Source organism: Emydura macquarii, unplaced genomic scaffold (assembly GCF_026122565.2).
Source record: "Emydura macquarii macquarii isolate MOO-44397 ecotype Brisbane River unplaced genomic scaffold, CSIRO-AGI_Emac_v2 contig_1027, whole genome shotgun sequence".
NCBI classification, from domain to species: domain Eukaryota; kingdom Metazoa; phylum Chordata; order Testudines; family Chelidae; genus Emydura; species Emydura macquarii.
Window position 1 is genome coordinate 13303710 of NW_027131164.1, and position 6197 is coordinate 13309906.

Genomic DNA, 6197 nt, shown 5'->3' on the forward strand with positions numbered 1-6197 from the left:
CAGTATTACCATCATACCTAGAGATCCCATCTAAGCTAAGAACCCATTATGCTAGGTACCATATAAACACAGAACACAGGAACTGCCATACTGCACCTGACTAGTGATTCATCTTGTCCAGCATTCAGTGTCTAATGGTGGTCAGTATCAAATACTTCAGAGGAAAGTGCAAATTCATGGTTGGCTTAAACTAATTTTAGAGCACATCGTGCAACATTGAACTAGAGTTGATAAAATTCTCATTGAGCAAAAGAACAGCTTTAATAGCCTGTACATTAATTCAGCCTTTTTGCTTCACTCTAACCTGTTCAGCCCACTGAACGTTCATTTCATTGGACTGCTAGTTTTTGGTAAACAGAGCAAATTCTACTGGGCCCAGGAATTCTTCATGCACAGCATTTTGCAGTTATTTAAAAAACAAGCTGTTTTGAATGATGAAATGCAAAATTTGGACATTTCATGAATTGCCAAGGAAGCTTCAGAAATGGTCCATGGAAAACTAGAACTGTTCAGGTAAAACCAGGGTCACCTTTGGTGTGTGCTTTTATTAATAAAAGCCAGGGAGAAGTGCACCTTGCATTTGTAGTGGAAAGTGGTGGAAATTCATCTCATCATCTTGAATCAGCCCCTGAGATAGTCTGGCTATGCATAAGTGAGCTTCACCCTTACACTTCACCCTGACAATAGACAACCCCATTGTGCTAGTGGAGCTGTGTTGATGACCAGTTTTCTTGATCCTGGAGCACGAGGCTATTTTTTAAGTATTCCAGATGCTCCTGCTGAAGAGCAACATTTTCTTATTTATAAATTGCTTATTCTGTATCTAGATCAGGTGCAGAATGAAGTCATAAATAATAACCAGATGTCTGTAACAATGTACATTATTATAACTCGGAAAAAATAAATGTGATCCCCTCCACTGGATAATGAAAAGTAAAATAATGGCAATCCCATGCAAATGGATTCAAGGAGCTACATGGTGGGCTTAGGTGGCTTGTTCCTCTGTCTTTATTGCCTCACCTATCAATAACACACCTCAGAAATAGTCTGTAGCCACAGAAGGTGTAGTAGGCCCCAGGGGAACTAGCTGGGAACATGCTAATCTGCATAGCATGTTACACAGAGAAACCTAGGTGATTCACACCAGGAAAAGTGGCAAAAATTACTGTGCACATTACATATTCTGTGACCTCCCCATTTAAGGGTGTGGACCTGGAACAGCATCTGAGAGGAATGATGGTCCAGTGGCTAGGACATTAGCCTGGGACTTTGAAGATTTGGATCAATTCTCTGCTCTGCCCAAAAATTCCTCTGGGAGCTTGGACAAGTCTGTCATTCTCTGTTCCCCATCTGTAGAATGGGGATCATAGCACTTCCCTACCTCACAGAGCTGTGTAAGGGAATAACACCCACTGGAAATAATGGGGCCCTGCCAGCATTAATTTCCATGGGTTCTCACTGCACGTTATTAGACCTCCTATAGCCACCCCTCCATTTCCCTGCTGGTAGCTAATCTCCCACTTGCTGTCCAGGATAGTTTAGCTCTCCTGCCAAACTAATAACTCCACCCCTTCCAGGTAAACAAAAAGCTTTTGTCCACGTTCACTCTCTGGACCAAGGCCTCTCCGAGGAACTGTGTGACCTTCATCTCTTGATTGCAGGGATCCACCCCTCTTTATACAGGTATATCAGAACATCACCTCGTGGCGGCAGTATTGATGCGTAGGGCAAATCATGTCCTCCTTCTGCCATGGGCTCTAAAGAATGAAATGTCTGTCCATTCCAGCCCCAAACACTCCATTCACATGTCACTTCTTTTCCCTTCTCCACCACATCTTGGGCTACTTCCTATAACTGCTGTCTGCCTCTCAGGGTATACCTTCACTGCAGTTAGCCCAGGCTTTTACCTCACTGGCTTGCCTGGCTGTGGGTATAGGTTAGAACCCAGGTTTAGCTTTAAGGTAAAGTGGGCACCTACTCTACATGTGGACCCAGAACTTGGATGCTGGTAGTCCTCCAAAAGCCTTTTTCCTGCTTTTCTATCAACTCCCTTATTCTGCTCCAGAAGTCACCTATCGGTTTATATACACCAGGTCAGCATCTAAACCGCACATTCCATTCTGCACAGTTCACTTGACCAGTGTTTGAACAGAGATACCCTCCAACATGCTCCTAGCTGGCCAGAGGTTCATACCAAGGTTCTGGTGGACCTGTAGTGTGAGGCCAGTAAGGTCCATGATTTGGGGAAAAGTACACAAAATCAGAATCCCTAAGGAGAACATCTCCAACAAACTGGTAAAGGAGAGGGTTTAACAGATGGTAATTCAATGCAGGAGAGAAATAAAAAATGTAAAGACCATGCACTGCCAGGCAAAAGACGCCAATAGAAAGTCTGGAAGCTCCCCATCAACCTGGCCCTACTGCCAGGAGTCGGATAGGGTGCTCGTTGGCACTCCCCAAGGACAGAACCCATTCTGTGCTGGACAGGCTTTGGAGGCTGAATGGATTATTTTTGGAATGGGACCAGAGGGACCATCAGGGGCAGAGATGACCACAGCAGCAGAGAGAACAGAGGAGCTAGGACAGATTCAGATCCAGCACAGATCCTGTGGACTGAGGGACTAGAGGACATCCCAGGCCAGGAATGCATGAATCTGATATGGGGAGAGGCTGGGGAACGAACCAGAGAGGAAGCAGCATCAGGGCTAGAGCTACAGCCACCTGTGGGTAAGAAACAGTTGCCATTTTTGTGATTGTTAGGGGGGAAATTACAACACAAGGGGAGGGTTTTGCCAGTTTGAGCACTAATTATTGTTATGGAGGAGATGATATGTTATGGGGTGGCATTTGCTTCAGTTGAAGGTAGAATCCAGATAATTTCCTCCTGGCTCCCTTTCCTCTCCTCCTCCCCAACACATGCAATCCAAAATGGATTCCAAGCACGGGGTGTGGAGGAGGGCAGATATAACCATGCAAATACTGATTTATTCTAGCACACGCTGTTATGTGTGTTCAAAGCTGGGATAAAAAGCTAAGCAATGCCCACAGATTCAGGGATGCACACAGCACAAGCATACGTACATATCTATACATATACTGCATTCTGGGGGTTTTTTGCATGCTGGCGCTAGCATTAAAGCATTGTCTGAATCTGTGTAGATTATAAGACTGTATGGCCTGTGGCATTTTGTATGGCCTGCAGAGCACTTTGAAAAGTCTCTTGGTACAGCTGGTTCACTGTCCAGGGCGGGGGAGGGAGGTGTTCAATAGATATCTCAGTTGTAAGCAAGCTTCTGCATCCTAGTTCAACATTTGCTTTATGTTCACCCCAATTTTTGTCACATCCTGGTTGATGATACTTGATAATTTTTTGTACCAGAGGAACCCAAGATGGTTCATAAGATTCCTGGGCAGGCTGAACTTCCCATGTTCCCCCACCGCCTTGCCCTATAGCTTACTAACTCTCAAGTAATTGACTTGCTTATCAGTTAGCAGCTGATGAAATATCGCAGAGATGTGGTCTTCGACCAGAGGCCTAGATAAGTTGTTCCCTCTTCCAGTCTGGACTCTCCAACAAATTAACATCTTTCAGTGCCACCACTGCCTGAAATAACTGTGATGCTGTCTGGAATATAAGACATCATTTATAATATTATTGATATCAGTATTGCAAAATTATAATGAATCTTATAAAATATGCATTGTCAGGTGCCATTGGAAAGGTTATAATTTGCTAAGTATAATAATATTGTTTGTATATATGTATCAGTTTTGTATTATGAGTTCTAAATATGTATGGTATATTTATATTTCAAACTGTGCTGTGTTTTTGGGTGACACCCCAAGACTGGATGGCAGCAGCACTAAGCCTGCTTAATGGCTCATCAAGGGAACTCAAATGTACAATGAATCCAGTCACCAGGACATGTAAGAACATGCCTATGGACAGGGGACTCTGAGGCTTTTCCATGCCATGTGTTGTGTGGCTGTGTTTGGGACAAGCCACATGGCAAAGGGACATAAAAGGCAGCTGTACCATCTCCATCTTGTCTTCATTCCTGCTTCCTACCTCTGGATCAACAAATCTACAGCTGAAACAAAAGACTGAGACCCATCCAGGTATTGGATGTACTCCAGAGCGACTCTACAAGCCTGCAAACTCCACAATTCTACTGAGAATCTGATATATGTGGACTTTAAAGTCATTTGTATGTATCTGATTTCTTTAATCATTTTAACATCTCTCTTCTTATTTGTTTCTTTCCTTTATAATAAACCTTTAGTTTACTTACCAAAGGATTGGCTGGCAGCATGATATTTTGGGCAAGAGCCAAACTTATATTGGTCTGGTAATGTGGCTGACCCTTTAGGGATTAGGAGAACATTTTTGGTAAAGGGAATAGAGTTTTAATAACTTATCTCTTCACTGGATCTAGCTGCTGTTTGGGGACCGGAGACTGAAATGAAATAAAGGGGGCTGTGTAACTTCTTGTTTTTAGCTTCTTGATAACTAGTGTAGGGGAACAGAAGCACTGTTTGTGACTCGTTGGTGAATCTAACTGCAGTGTTAACCACCAGTTTGAGAGAATCTGCTCTCCTTTTGCACCTGCCCTGACCTTGGCATTTTCAGGTGGGCTACCGTAGGCATGGATGGGTCACAATAACATTAAGACCATCACTGTTTGGTGGACTGGTGACCAGGGATTCAGTTGCTTCTGAACAGGCAAACGTAGAAAGATAGAATAAAGGCACGCCAAAGAAATAATAGTTGCAACCTGTGACCTTGCTGTGACATGCAATGTTAAAGGACAGAAACTTTTATTTCTTTCCCTGGATAAAAACATAATAGGCTCTTTTATTGCCTTGCAGAGCCTTCTTTCTCTATTGGACCAAGGCATCCACCCAGACTTCTTGGGGTGGGGATCCTGAAACAGCAGAGGAAAAGAAAAAGGGCCAGGGACAATCTGCTGGGGAACATGCAGAAGAACTCTGGCCACAGGTGAGACCAGCAGCTAGAAGCACAGAGGGAGATGCTGGAGCAGGACAGGGAGAAGGAGACAAGTGACAGGGAATGAGGAGAGAATGGTAGCAGAGTACCGGAACATTGAGCATGACAGGGCGATGAGAGAGTTGAACCAATAGCAGCAGTGGGAACAGTTTGAGTGGCTGCTTAGCCGGATGGCCAGCAGGAAATAGACACCAGTGACCGCCCAGGTCCCCAGTGCAGTATCACCAAGGGTCTCTCCTCCATGGTTCCATGTCCTGTAGCCAATGCAGCCACTGGACAGTTCTGGCGGGGGATGGGGAATGAGCCAGTCGATGCACTGCAATGGAAGTGTGTGTGGGAAGATGACTCCTGTTCACTCTAACTCCCCACACAACAGCAGGGGAAGGAGAATAAGTCTGCAGGTAATGAGCAATACCATTGCCTTTGACATTGCACTGGCTGGCCTTACTCTTGGTTTGCCACTTTTTTTTTTTTTTTGCCACTTTTATTAACATTTGCTGCCTGTATTTGTTTTTAATCAAGTATTTGGTCGCACAGTCCACTGCTGTGTGCATGTCTGGAAAATAAAGAAGAGGCAGGAAGTTTAAACCAAAGCTTTTAAGCTGCATGACAATGTGATCCCATCATGCTGTGCTTGTGATCCTGCTCCAGAACTGCCAATCAGCAGAGAGGGATTCCACAGCTAGTAAAACCTGCATCGGCTGTCTCCACTCCCCCATGTCTGCATGCAGCCTGCGTGATCACCTCATCAAAGCCTTCTCAGGGAGACAAGCAGCTGCCAAGATGTCCTTCCCCTCCCCCATCTCCCATGCTCTCCATCTGCTCCTCTGGTTGTGGAAATGAGCATTGCATTAATGCCAACAGCTAGAACAGGTAACTACAGGCCAGTTAGCCTGGCATCAATCTCAGGCAAAATAATATAAAAGGAGAATCAGAATTCAACTGAGAAAGAATTAAAGGCTAGGGATATAATTAATGCTAGACAGTATAGTTTTATGGAAAATAGGTCTTCTCAAACAAATCTGATTTCATTTTTTTGATGAGAGTACAAATTTGCTTGACAAAGGTTGTTCTGTGGGTGTAATATATTTCGGCCATGTCTACACTACAAAATTAAGTCAACCTACCTTACATCAGCATACAGCCACCACAGTAATTACATCACTTGTGCGTGTCAACACTTTGCTTC